At 44.5% G+C, this 13542-nt stretch overlaps 1 long non-coding RNA gene across 1 annotated transcript; it reads left to right on the top strand.

Moving 5' to 3' along the window:
• The first annotated feature begins 10930 nt into the window (after positions 1-10930).
• LOC144986669 (uncharacterized) lies at positions 10931-13501 on the top strand. Its single transcript, XR_013650511.1, has 3 exons — positions 10931-10971; positions 11102-11131; positions 13424-13501. It is a non-coding gene; the product is annotated as an uncharacterized LOC144986669 (long non-coding RNA).
• The last annotated feature ends 41 nt before the right edge of the window (positions 13502-13542 follow it).

Below are 13542 nucleotides of genomic sequence, written 5' to 3'. Positions count from 1 at the left end.
TAATTATTGATAGAAGATTCATAACACCCCAGGAAATACAAGACAAACATGGAATAAATAAATTCTTGGAATATCAGCAACTAAAGTCTATTATTATTAGAACGTTTAAATACAAAGACAACGATTTTGTCATGGTGCCTCTGTCGGCTCCTCCCCCTCCCCTCTCTGCTTGGCCACTGATTCATCCCAGCTGCGCCCACTCAACTCATCACCCTGCCAGACCTTCTTAAGGAGCTCCTGGATCATCATTCATCGCCAGTTCGTTGCCCCTGATGGTGCTAATCTGGTCTTATCACAGTTTCATGTCATGTACCTCTTGCTTTTGCCTTACACACCCTATCTTGTCTCCAGGACCTACATGCCCAGGAGTGGACGCCCGAATCAGTTCCTACCCGAGCGGATCATTATTCTTGACCACCTACCTCGTCACAGAGTCTTGCCCAAACGTCACGCCTCAGCTCGAGCCACAGCCGAACCTCAAGCCACGTCACGAGCCGCCGCCGAACCTCAAGTCAGGCTACAGAACCACGACAACTCTCCAGATTCGTTGCCTACCTGCCACAGCAAACTATTACGACACTGGAGCAAATAAAACCCATTAATTTCACTCACCTCCTGTCCTCCTTCCGGGTTCCAGCTTCTGGGTCTGCCTAGCTTCGCTAACCATGACAGAACGAACTGGCCATCCTCCCGACCCAGCTGACCCGGACGATCTCCGTCAAACTGTTTCCCAGCAAGGACTATTTCTGGAACTGCTCTACAGTGCCATAGCTCGTATCACTTCTATCCAAGAGGATCTTATCACACGTATCAAAGGTACCACTCAAACTCTTACTGAGCTAACCGAGCAATATGCCAACACTGCTACAGGACCATCCATTCTATCTTCCGGCAACATCGTTGCTTCCACTTCCGGTTCAGACAACACACAGGAAAACTTCCGGCTACAACCCGAACCGTTTCCAGGCGACGTCGAAGCCTGTGGCGGCTTTTTGCTTCAATGTCAGCTTATATTCCAGCAAGCTCCCAGGTACTATCACTCAGATCATAGTAAAATCACTCTCATCATAAACTCACTCCGCAACAAAGCCCTGCAGTGGGCTCAAGCCTTTGTCTCAGCTAATCCCATCACTCACCTTAGCTATGAACATTTCCTGAATGAATTTCGTCTGATTTTTGATCAACCACGAAAACAGGAGGAAGCAACCCGAAGACTCTTAAGTCTTAAACAGTGTTACCGAACTGTCAGAGATCACGTCCTAGATTTCCGCATTCTGGCAGTAGAAGCAGGCTGGCCTGATCCAGCATTAAGGGGAATATTTTATCAATCCTTAAATGAATCAATTAAAGATCATCTTTGTACCCAGCCCGAAGCTAATACTTTTGAAGATCTGGTTTCTGCAGCTCTTCGCTCGGATATCCGGCTCAGAGAGCGACTCCATGATCGTCAACACAACTTAAGAAAACCCACCAGTAATCCTGCCATCTCTACCGCCACGTTCCAGTCACCCCCCAGAACAGAGTCCATTGCCAACCCCAAAACATCTGAGGAGCCTATACAGATAGGTCATTCTAAACTTTCTGTAGAAGAACGACAAAGGCGCAAAGAAGAGGTTTCATGTTTTTATTGTGGTACTCAAGGACACTTAGTGACTCAATGCACCCTGCGTTCAAACTCCCGAGCCTCCTTCCCAAGTAACAGGACGCAGAGGGACAATTCCACCACTCAAGCTACTCCTAATTTTCTGTACATTCCTGTCAAGTTATTCAACAAAACCAAAGTCCATAGCTTCAAGGCCCTTATTGACTCCGGAGCCAAACAGAGCTTTATTGATCAAAATCTTGTTACTGAACTTTGTCTCCCCACAGAACCCTTGGAAACTCCCATCGAAGCCTCTGGTTTAGGAGGTCAACACCTCTCCCGGATCACGCATCGCACCAAACCCGTTCAGCTACTCGCATCTGGTAATCACAGAGAATTTATTCAATTTTTTATCACACAGTCCACTCACACTCCTATAGTCCTTGGGTTCTCATGGTTAAAATTGCACAACCCTCAATTCAATTGGAGCCTTGGTCATATCATTAACTGGAGCGCCTACTGTTTAGCTAACTGTCTCTCGTCTGCTATACCTTCTGCTCGCCCTCACCCCACAGAACTTAATGTCAAGATGAATCTGGATAAGGTCCCTGCATGCTATCACGACTTACGAGACGTTTCTTGCAAAACCAAAGCTAGCGCTTTACTTCCACATCGCCCCTATGATCGTGAAATTAACTTACTACCTGGTTCCACCTTACCTAAGGGGAGACTTTTCAACCTTTCCGGGCCTGAAAAACTTTCCATGGAAAGTTACATTCAGGAGGCGCTGTCTCTAGGCCACATCCGTCCCTCGTCATCCCCCGTAGGAGCAGGGTTTTTTTCGTTGAAAAGAAGGATAAATCTCTTCGCCCCTGCATTGACTACCGGGAACTCAACCAAATAACCATCAAGGATAAATACTCTCTGCCACTCATCTCCTCTGTGTTTGACTCTGTCCAAGAAGCTCACGTCTTCACGAAACTGGATCTCCGCAATGCCTATCACCTGGTCCGTGTCAAGGAGGGGGACGAATGGAAGACTGCCTTCAATACTCCACTAGGACATTATGAATACTTAGTTATCCCTTTTGGGTTGACTAACGCCCCAGCAGTCTTCCAAAGACTAGTTAATGACGTCCTCAGAGATTTTCTCAACCGTTTCGTTTTCGTATATCTTGATGACATCCTCGTTTACTCTAGCAACCAAACCCAACATGAGCAACACGTACGTCAAGTACTCACCCGACTGTTAGAAAACAAACTTTTTGTCAAGGCAGAGAAATGCAAATTCCATGTAAATTCCGTGCAGTTTTTGGGGTACATCATTGAGGCTGGTCGCATACGACCCGATCCCTCCAAGATCGAGGCTGTTGCTAATTCGGGTTCCGGGTTACACAGCAGGACGCGTGGCGTGCCTCTCTGCGAATACAACTATCTTCAAATTATTTAAAAGGTTGATTTTCAAAAAAGAGAGCTGACCATGCCCCCGAAGAAACCCCAGGAATATGAAGATCTCAAAAAGACTCTTGACATTATTCAAGAAAACGCTGAAAAGTTTTATGGAACAAGTGTCGGCTAAGCTAACGCCCCTTTGGGATATGATGGAAGAGTTCCGAAGATTTCGGGCTCAAAACAAGCAGCGAGAAAACCAGGTCGAAATTCTGGAGAAAAGACTGGACGATGTGGAACAGCAAGTAAGAATGAATAATGTCATTCTCACTGGAGTACCAATCAAGCCTCGAGCTAGCACTGCTAATGCTAGCGCTAGCGTAGCTAGCAGTGCCAATACGGAGATCGGTGCTGTGTCTCTGGATCAGCAAATACATTCATTTCTCACATCTAAAGGGATTTCCCTGGATCTCAATACCATCGAGACCTGCCACCTGCTCCCCAGGAGAAAGGAGACGGATAAACCAGCAATCCTCATCAGGTTTGTGAATCACAAACACAAGCTAGCTTTGATGAATCAAAGGAAACACCTGAAAGGTTCGGCTGCTTATCTGAACGACCATCTGACCAGAAGGAATGCTGAAATCTCAAAACATGCACGGCTTCTCAGGAAGCGTAAGCAGATTGAGAACACTTGGGTTAAAGGCTGCAGGATTTATGTCAAACCGCTCGGTCCAGAGGACCGGTCAAAGGTTGTGGTTGTGAACACCATGAAAGACTTTGAAAAGTGTTTGATCACGGTCGTCTGAAACAACGTGGAGTAATAAACCAAAGAGCCAAATAATTTCAAGAAATATGACACGTGGATTCATCACTTTAAGGTAACCTGAATAACAGCAGAGTTCTGACCTGCAGACAACTTGACCTCAACTTTCACCGTCGCTGATATCAGCTGAAGAAGGATATGGACTTGAATCTAATGTCTGCAGACATAACATCAAAGAGAACTATAAACTCTGTTTTGAACCCAGGAGATCAGCTGTTATCAGTAAAAGAAGAAATACCAACCTTGGACAATCGACAGTTATGGACCCTTTTTACTCTTCCCCTACAGCATTTCTTTATTATAAAAAAAAAAATACAAAAAAATACAAAAAAATATTTAAAAAAAGTAAAACAAATGATTAATCACTTATTGAAAATTGTTAAATTGATTGACTTTTAATGATATTACTACACTTTCTCCAAAACTTGATAAATTGATTCAAAAATCTTTCCTAATGTAGCATAATTTTGCACATGTTTTTAACTTTTGATACTTGATGAAATTTTTGCTATGAAAATTCCTGAAGTAGTGTTGTCTGCTTTAATAATATAGTATTATGTTTTATTCATATGAATGGCTTTTATAAGTAACATAAGCTGCATATATTTCAGATGACTGATCTGCATTTGCCATGTTGATTTCTAAAATAGTTATTTTTGACGTAATACTTAAGTAATTCAATCTTTGTCATGTGCTTTATCGATATCTTATGATTTTTAATTCTGTCTGATAAAAACTGGGAACCGGATATTGATAAATCATGTAATAAAATGGTTACAGTATAATCGGGGTGGGATTATATAAGTTCGCTTCCTCCCACTCCCTTTCAAGCAATATTTATTAATTATGTCTAATTATCCTAAGTTTGATTAGTTACTGTATGAATGTATAACTGATGTTTATATTGCTGTTGTGTATTATTTCTACTTAATTTGCTTGAAATAAACCATTTCAAATCTAATTGGGAGCCTCCTAACAACCGTAAGAAACTGCAACAATTTTTGGGCTTTGCTAATTTCTATAGACGCTTTATCAGAAATTATAGTAGCATAGCCACTCCTCTCACTCGCCTCACTTCTACCCACCAACATTTTCAATGGACTCAGGAAGCTCAACAGGCCTTCGACCACCTCAAGAAACTGTTCGTCACAGCCCCCATCTTGATTCAACCAGACCCCTCACGTCAGTTTATCGTGGAGGTAGATGCCTCGGACTCTGGGGTCGGTGCTGTCTTATCCCAGAAGGAACTAAAGACAGGTAAACTCAAACCATGTGCCTTCTTTTCTAAAAAGTTGTCGTCAGCAGAACAGAATTACGACGTGGGAAACCGTGAACTGCTGGCGATAAAACTGGCTCTGGAGGAGTGGCGGCACTGGCTGGAGGGGGCTTAACATCCCTTCATCGTCTGGACCGACCATAAGAATCTCGCCTACCTGAGAACAGCCAAGAGATTAAATTCACGTCAGGCTCGGTGGTGTCTGTTTTTTGACAGATTTCGGTTCACCATAACCTACCGTCCGGGAACCCGTAACGTCAAGCCTGACGCGCTTTCTCGCAAGTACTGTACTACGGAAAACACCACCACCACCATGTTTCCTTCTACCTGCATCATAGGCGCCTTCACCTGGGATATTGAAAACCGGGTCCTCCAAGCCCAAGGTGAGGAACCCGATCATGCTCCATGTCCTAACGGCACTCTATTTGTCCCCACCTCACTCAGTTCAGAAGTCATTTCCTGGGGACACTCCTCTCGGTTGTCCTGTCATGGAGGCGTCCAAAGAACACTGCATCTCCTCCGAAGAAGATTCTTCTGGCCTTCCATGGAAAAAGATGTCAGAGAGTTTGTGGCAGCCTGTACCACCTGCGCCCGCTCTAAGGCCTCTAACTCCGCTCCGGCCGGATTACTGCAACCCTTACTCACCCCCAGCCGTCCATGGTCGCACATCGCCTTGGACTTTGTCACCGGTTTACCTCCGTCCCAGGGTAATTCCATCATCCTCACCGTCGTTGACCGTTTTTCTAAAATGGCACACTTCATCCCCCTGACCCAGTTACCTTCAGCCACGGATACTGCTCAAGTCCTGGTCAACCAAGTATTCCGTCATCACGGCATTCCCTTGGACATTGTTTCTGACCGTGGTCCCCAGTTTGTCTCTCAAGTCTGGAACGCCTTCTGCTCCGCTCTGGGGGCCACGGTCAGCCTCACTTCCGGCTATCACCCCCAGTCTAACGGTCAAGCGGAGAGGGCCAACCAGGAACTGGAGGCAGCGTTACGTTGCCTGGCGGCACAAAACAACGAGGACTGGTCCCAGTACTTGGTGTGGATCGAGTATGCCCACAATACTCACACCTCTTCCGCCACTGGGGTGTCACCGTTCGAAGCCGCCCTCGGGTACTCACCACCTCTGTTTCCGTCCCAGGAACTCGATTTGGCGGTGCCATCAGACCAGGAACATCTCCAGCGTTGCCAACGCATCTGGCAACAGACCACAGCTGCTCTCCTCCGCACCAAGGAGAGCAACTGCCGCATCGCCAATCGACACAGGGTGGTGGGACCCACTTACCAGCCTGGTCAAAGGGTGTGGCTCTCTGCTCGCAACATTCCCCTTCAAGCCACCTCCCGGAAACTGGCTCCACGGTTCATCGGGCCCTACACCATTGACAGGATCATCAATCCTACATGTGTCCGCCTCCGTCTGCCACGAGCACTGAAGGTACACCCCTCATTCCACATCTCCCAAATCAAACCCGTACAGGACAGTCCTCTGTGCCCGCCGTCCGCTTCCCCACCACCTGCCCGGGTCATCGACGGCGCCCCGGCCTTCACGGTCAGCCGTATTCTGGACATCCGTCGCCGGGGCCGCGGGCACCAGTTCCTGGTTGATGGGGAGGGTTATGGTCCTGTGGAGCGTTCTTGGATCTCCCGCTCTCTCATTCTGGACCCGTCCCTCATTGAGGATTATTTCCGGGCCCATCCTGATCACCGTCCTGGACCGCCTGGAGGCGGTCGTTGAGGGGGGGGTACTGTCATGGTGCCTCTGTTGGCTCCTCCCCCTCCCCTCTCTGCTTGGCCACTGATTCATCCCAGCCGCGCCCACTCAACTCATCACCCTGCCAGACCTACTTAAGGAGCTCCTGGATCATCATTCATCGCCAGTTCGTTGCCCCTGATGGTGCTAATCTGGTCTTATCACAGTTTCATGTCATGTACCTCTTGCTTTTGCCTTACACACTCTATCTTGTCTCCAGGACCTACATGCCCACGAGTGGACGCCCGAATCAGTTCCTACCCGAGCGGATCATCATTCTTGACCACCTACCTCGTCACAGAGTCTTGCCCAAACGTCACGCCTCAGCTCGAGCCACAGCCGAACCTCCAGCCACGTCACGAGCCGCCGCCGAACCTCAACTCAGGCTACAGAACCACGACAACTTTCCAGATTCGTTGCCTACCTGCCACAGCAAACTATTACGACACTGGAGCAAATAAAACCCATTAATTTCACTCACCTCCTGTCCTCCTTCCGGGTTCCAGCTTCTGGGTCTCCCTAGCTTCGCTAGCCATGACAGATTTAAAGCTAACAGAAGTTGTTACTTCTCTGATTAATTTCTCAATGAATAACAGTCTCCCCAAATTATACAATCTCTTATGCAACCTTTGCCACAACCTCAGCACAGATCAAAGTTTCTGGTCAGAACTTTGTCTAAACACCTTTAAACTGAAAAAAAGTCCAAATTTGCAGCTAATCCATTTGAAAACTCTTCACAGAATTTACTACACTGGACAGAGGATGTTCAAGATGGGTCTCAGTAAATCAGACATTTGTCAGCACTGCGATAGTAATCTACCCGACAGCTACATGGATGCCCTCTGGTTCTGCACTCCTGTCCAGGCTCTCTGGCAGCAGGTATGTGCTGATCTATCAGTCTGGCTTAAGGTCTCAATCACCGCTTCACCGTCACTTTGCGTGCTTGGTGACATGAGTGCCATCTATATAGAAGGAGGATTAGTATCTATCATTTTCATAACTCTTTGTATATGGAAAAAAACAATTTTACTTAACTGGAAAAATAATAAAAATATTAATTTGAATCAGTACAGGAATCTGCTGTTTGATCCACTGGAGGGGGGGTCCACTGGTGGGACAGGATCTGAGATGTTTAGTGGGGGGGGGGTCACGGAGACAATTCTCAGTTCTGTCTGTGGCTGACCAGAACTTTGGGCGCTCGGTGGGCACGTTGGATATGCAGGTTGGTTTCTGGAGGCAGGGCGAGTTTCTCCATGAGGAGTTTTGTTAGGTAGTCTGTCGCTGAGTTTTTTTCTTTTTCCTCTGGTATTCCAAAAATCCGTATGTTATCACGCCTGCTTCTTCCAGGTGAACTGGTATTTTTTGGTGTTTTAGAGATTAAGAGAGGACCCCCATGTTCCACGATTCTATTTGCGTAATGCATTCTTCTGCCTCGGCAATTCAGGCTCTGTGTGTTTAGAGAGTTTTTTTTAGTCGCCAGTTGTCGATATATTTGTTGTTTCAATCCATTGATTTCTTCTTGACATCTTCTGAAACTTGCTCCTTCAAGGAGGTATTGTCCTTTTTCATGTCTCTTAGGCCACCAATCTCCTAATAGAGTTCACAGTGAATGGTTTCAGCTAGCTGGTTAGCATGAGTGAGTTCATCTCCGTCTTCTTTGGCTTTATCCACTTTTTCTCCTCTTTCCTCTGGTTTCTATTCCTTCATTCATTTAATTTTGAAGCCTGGATAAAATGACACACAAGATTTCAAAAACTGTTTTCTTTTTGTGGGGTCTTCGTTTCCTGTATTCATTATGAAATGTCTTGTAAAAAATAATAGAAATGCAACAGTACAAAAATCATACGGCAGTGGCACCAACGCCACGTGTAACAGACACTCCAGCACTCGTGAGCGTCGTAATTACACGCACATCCACGGTCGGCTAGTCTCAGCAGCCTTCTCTGTCAGACTGCACCTAACTTCTTCTACCCTCAGAGCGCCCTCAACTCAGCCGATTACCGCTACTTAAACGGCATTGCGCCCTCTGCTGTTTTAAACGGTATTAAACACAGAACTTGTGTAACTTTTGATTTTTGAATTGATTACTTCCCCAAACAAATATTTATACCACCTGGTTACATAATATTCATCACGGTTAGTTGTTATGGAATTTCGGGGAGTCTAACATCGATTCATCCTTTTATTTCACCTTTCTGTCCAGTCAAACAAATGTACACAATTGTAATTATTTTAAACTAGGTTACCCTCAAATCCAAAAGGGGTTTATTCAAATATACACCTTATGTGTCATAATAATCCTAACCTATTGTAACAGTAACATCTGCCCATCACAAAAGGCCTTCAGCTCGGATCTGCCTGCTCAGCTGTAGGACTTGTTATAAAAAAGGATGATTTCCCAACACCAACTGATGCAAAGGCTTTTCAGAATGTCTTGGGTCTTGCTTGGTGGTGTCACAAGTTTATTCCTCGCTTCTCTGAAATGTCGGCTCCTCTTAACCACTTAAAAAGAAAGGAGCTGAGTGGAACAGGACTGATGAATTAGTTTGATAAAGTTCATAGTGTCTGTATTGATAACTGACATCTTAGGTTCTTTTTTTTATCAGACACGGCTGAGTTTTTTCACATAACTGACATGTTTCGACGGACATCTTCCGTCTCCGTCAGAGTCGTTATCAGGACATAGCGATGTCAGGACTGATGAATGTCAGGCTAGAATGGATGGATGTAGACTATAGTGTTGCATTTCAACATACTTTTTGGGATATGTAAAATACTAGTCATTCACAACATAGCATGAATTGACGTAAAAACTTACAGCTGGCTATTTATTGATGTTATGCTAATGGGTAACGATTTTATCAATCACTCTGCAACAACAAAATAATATCCGTATTTGACATCATCTTTACTTTACATAACTCTGCCTTTGTGGCGTCTCTCCTCTTCTCTTTTAGTTTTTCTCCTATGGGCTCCAGAAAGTTTTGACATTTCGAGTGAGGGACTCACCTAAAAGGTCCAACTTAGCAGACTTTGTTATGCAGATAATTGAATGTGGGCTTATTCTGTTCTTATCAGGACAAAATAATGACCAGCTAGATTTCAGAATAGCAGTGGTTGCATATTTTTTCTTCCTCCCTGTCCAGCAGCCCCTGGATGTGCAGCACCCTCAGCCCTATATTACGGGCCAGTCCTGATCCCTGTGACCCGGAAAAGGAATGAAGCAGGGTTAGAAAATGAATGAATAGATAGTGGCAAACCAATTAATCTCTACAATATTTTTCTAATGAGTCAAATCTGGTTTGGAGAAAACATCCATCAACTGATACTGTTGAGTGACATTACGAGAGCATTGGACTCTTGAAAATATTCATCGTGGCTTTATCGCAAAATCCCTGTTCGGCGGGCGGACAGGGACGTGGTGTAGGAAAACTACCAGAGTCCTTCTGATAGAGGCTGGGTGGGATCCACTGCCTTTTCCCTGCTGCAGTGCCTCATGACCGGCTCCGATTGCCAAATGCTTTAAGGCGAAGGCCCCGGACCTCGCTGCACCATCTTCGGCGGTGTCAGCTACCCACCTGACCCAATATTAAACACGGACTGAGGAGTTTCTGTAAATCTTAGTGTGTGTGTCGATCAGAATAAAATCTCACCCAAGCAACATGTATGCATTCCGTTTCCTATAATATTGTATTTATTCATGGAAAAGGTTTAAATGTTCATCTGTTGCATCTTGTCCAAAAACATTTAAACTATGACCTGGGTCTTATGTTTGTGATGGTTTTTTTCTCTTAAAAATCGGACCAAAATTAAGCATTTTATCCTCATTTTACTGGATCTGCTATGCCATGTCTCAGTGTTTACTGACATGTCTGATATGGCGCCGCTCTTTACGTTTCTTGGACAATGGTAACATGCTAGCGTAGCGTCTACATAACTCATTGCCTCCGTCCAGCCTAACCTTTGAAATTTTAGATTATGCAATTGTGACAGACAGGGCTGTGGGTGGTAGTTTGTCCCTTATGGTGTACCATAGATTAACATTCATGGCCAGCACCTGTCTGTTGAGCTGTGATTGGCCCATGAGACTGATAAATAGCAGCTCTGGGAGCTCCAACTAGATGCCGGTTTCCTGGTTTGGCCTTGGTGAGTGATCTTAATATGTGGACCTTTTTTGGTCCCTGTTTTTACTAAAGTTTTTAATCATTTGAGTCCTTTTACTAAGGTTTTTAAGCATTTGAGTTTGCAACATTTGAAATTGTATTTATATTAACAGGTGGTGGCATGAGTTCTGACCCTATGACAGGTAACCTAAGGGTTTGTAAACATGATGTGTATGTCCCAGGGAGAACTAACTTATTTGTCTTTTTCCAGCAGAGTTGCCACTGCTGTTTTGCTCATAGTGTTTTTAGTGATTGTTTTTAATGTTTTAATCAAGCTTGACACCCTTGCTTTTATCCATTTTTAATCTGTGTTTCATGCCAATTTCTTCTATTGGTGGTTGGAACTGGCAAAGGTGGCTGCGTCCTCCCTTTATCCTTACGGTAGCTGGTGGGTGCCATACGTAGTATTGTGTAAGGGGAACCCCCCCTGTTTTCAGCCTATAATAGTGGTGTCCTGGGGGGTATTCCAGGAAGCATGTTTAAACTACCCTGACTTTAACCCTGAACTCTGGCTGAAATCCGCCTGAACTTGGTCAGGCTGGGTATGTCAGTTCCAAAAGACCGGATATGAGTTGCCGTAATTACGCTCGACTTGGTAACCCTTGGTTAATGCACGTGCATGTCAAGTACATAAAGACATCCTCAATGGATCGCCGATTTCCGGAGTCACCATGGAAACGCGTGGTGGTGAAAAAAAGAGAGTGCTGCACTTCAGTGAGACGGAGTCGGAGATTAATGACGGCGTATGAAGATTATAACTATCAAAAAAGTAACACGGCTGCTTCCGCAAAAGAGTTTCTGCTTGTAGTAGAAGAACAAAGTAAATGCAAGAGTTTCTGATCTTATTTCCATTTTCCTTGTGAAGCATATCTATCTATCTATCTCAATTCAATTAATCTTTTTTCCATCTTGATGAATTATAATTCTTGAACTCTCAGAATGCATACTTTCATTTATCAATTTTCTAACACTGTCTTCACATGATGTGGCAGTAGGGGTGCTATATAAACTCATCATCCACTCCCTTCCTCTCACTCATGGTGCAGAGACTTGAGCAAAGTAGGACAAAATAACTCGGTAAAACAGCTTAACAACTAAACACATTTGGTCAAAAAGCCACACTTAAAGCCAAATCGCCGCTCTTACAGCAGCACCAAAATTACACCTACTTAATTGAATTAATTTGAATGAAAGTAAAATAACTGTCTGAAAACTAGGTGTTATTTTTAAACTGACTTAACAAAACATGATTTTTAATCATCTTAACTGAACAAATAATTAAGTTTAACAATGTAAAAAAGTTTATTTTTCCAACATCCATATGTGGTCTTATCCCCCTCCCATGGTGGAAAAAGTATATCTGAGCTTCTTCATCCACTAAATCATCTTCAAATGGACACGACATGCTGTTTCACCTCTCTGAAAACAAACTGAGCTCAACTAAACCTGCTCCAGACCAGGTTATGTCCAGAGCACGAGTTGCCATGGCAACTTGACCTACTCTGAAACATAGTTTCATTTCTGGAACCGAAAGCTGAGGTTATCAACTTCCTTAGCCTCAAACTTACCGTGGGAGCTAGCATAACCTGCTTCCTGGAATACCCCCCCCCCCCTGCTCAGGTGCACCTCTTCTGTTTTGTATTTTCTTTTAATCGCTGTTTGGGTTGTGGTGTGTTTTTGTGTGCATTTGGCGCCCTGAGCAGGTACTCCTGGTAAGGGTTTGGATTGGAGATCTCCCTTGGTGGTGTTTGTGGCTACCCGCCGGTGCAGTGGGGCTGAGGACCCCCTGGATGCAGCCGCCCTCATGCAGTGTTGGAGCGTGGTTCAACTGTCCGAGTTTATTTTAACCTTCTCTTTTATGGAACTTGTGTCAAGTTTTTAATAAATTGTATATTTTTAACCACTACTAAATCCAGTCTCCATTTGGGGTGCAAATGTAAGAGGGCATTCGGTCACACAATGTCGCTTGTTTATCAGAATGTTTTTTTTTTTCCAGCTGTAGACCAACTCTGGTGTTCTGGTATCACAGACGCAGCTTGATATGATTTGAGAACGGCTTCCTCTCCTCTTGCTGGGATTATTGCACTGATCTTTTTAAGCAATTGTTTGTTGGAACATCAGCAGTAACCCAGTCCAAACGCTTTTTTTTTGTTTACTTTTTTTTTTAAAGTAAAAGGAACTTTACTATGTCTAGTCAGAACATTTCTCCATGATTTTGACATTTTTCTTGAACCTCTCCTTAAACACAAGGGCAGTCATCAGAGCCAGCTGTGCTTAAGCAGGCTGAACCAAGCAGGACGGTTCTGCCTGGGAAACCGGGTCTTGGGGTGTAGACGTTCCCTCAGAGCTTCAGATCAGTTTTTACTGGTTAACCCTCACACCCATATGTTGTATTCATTGTTTTGTTGTTGTTTTCTGGTTTTCTTCTGTTAAAGATGGCAGATCAACAAGAGGAGGACTTGTGGATGGAATTGTTTGTCAAAATGTTTCAAAGTGAGATGTTGAACTAGAGAGTGAACTCACTGAAGAGATGGTTGGAGTCCAGGTTATTTCT

This window comes from Oryzias latipes, chromosome 17 (genome assembly GCF_053564925.1).
Source record: "Oryzias latipes strain Hd-rR chromosome 17, Olatipes_Hd-rR_3.1".
NCBI classification, from domain to species: Eukaryota; Metazoa; Chordata; class Actinopteri; order Beloniformes; family Adrianichthyidae; genus Oryzias; species Oryzias latipes.
This window is presented reverse-complemented; position numbering and strand designations above follow the sequence as displayed.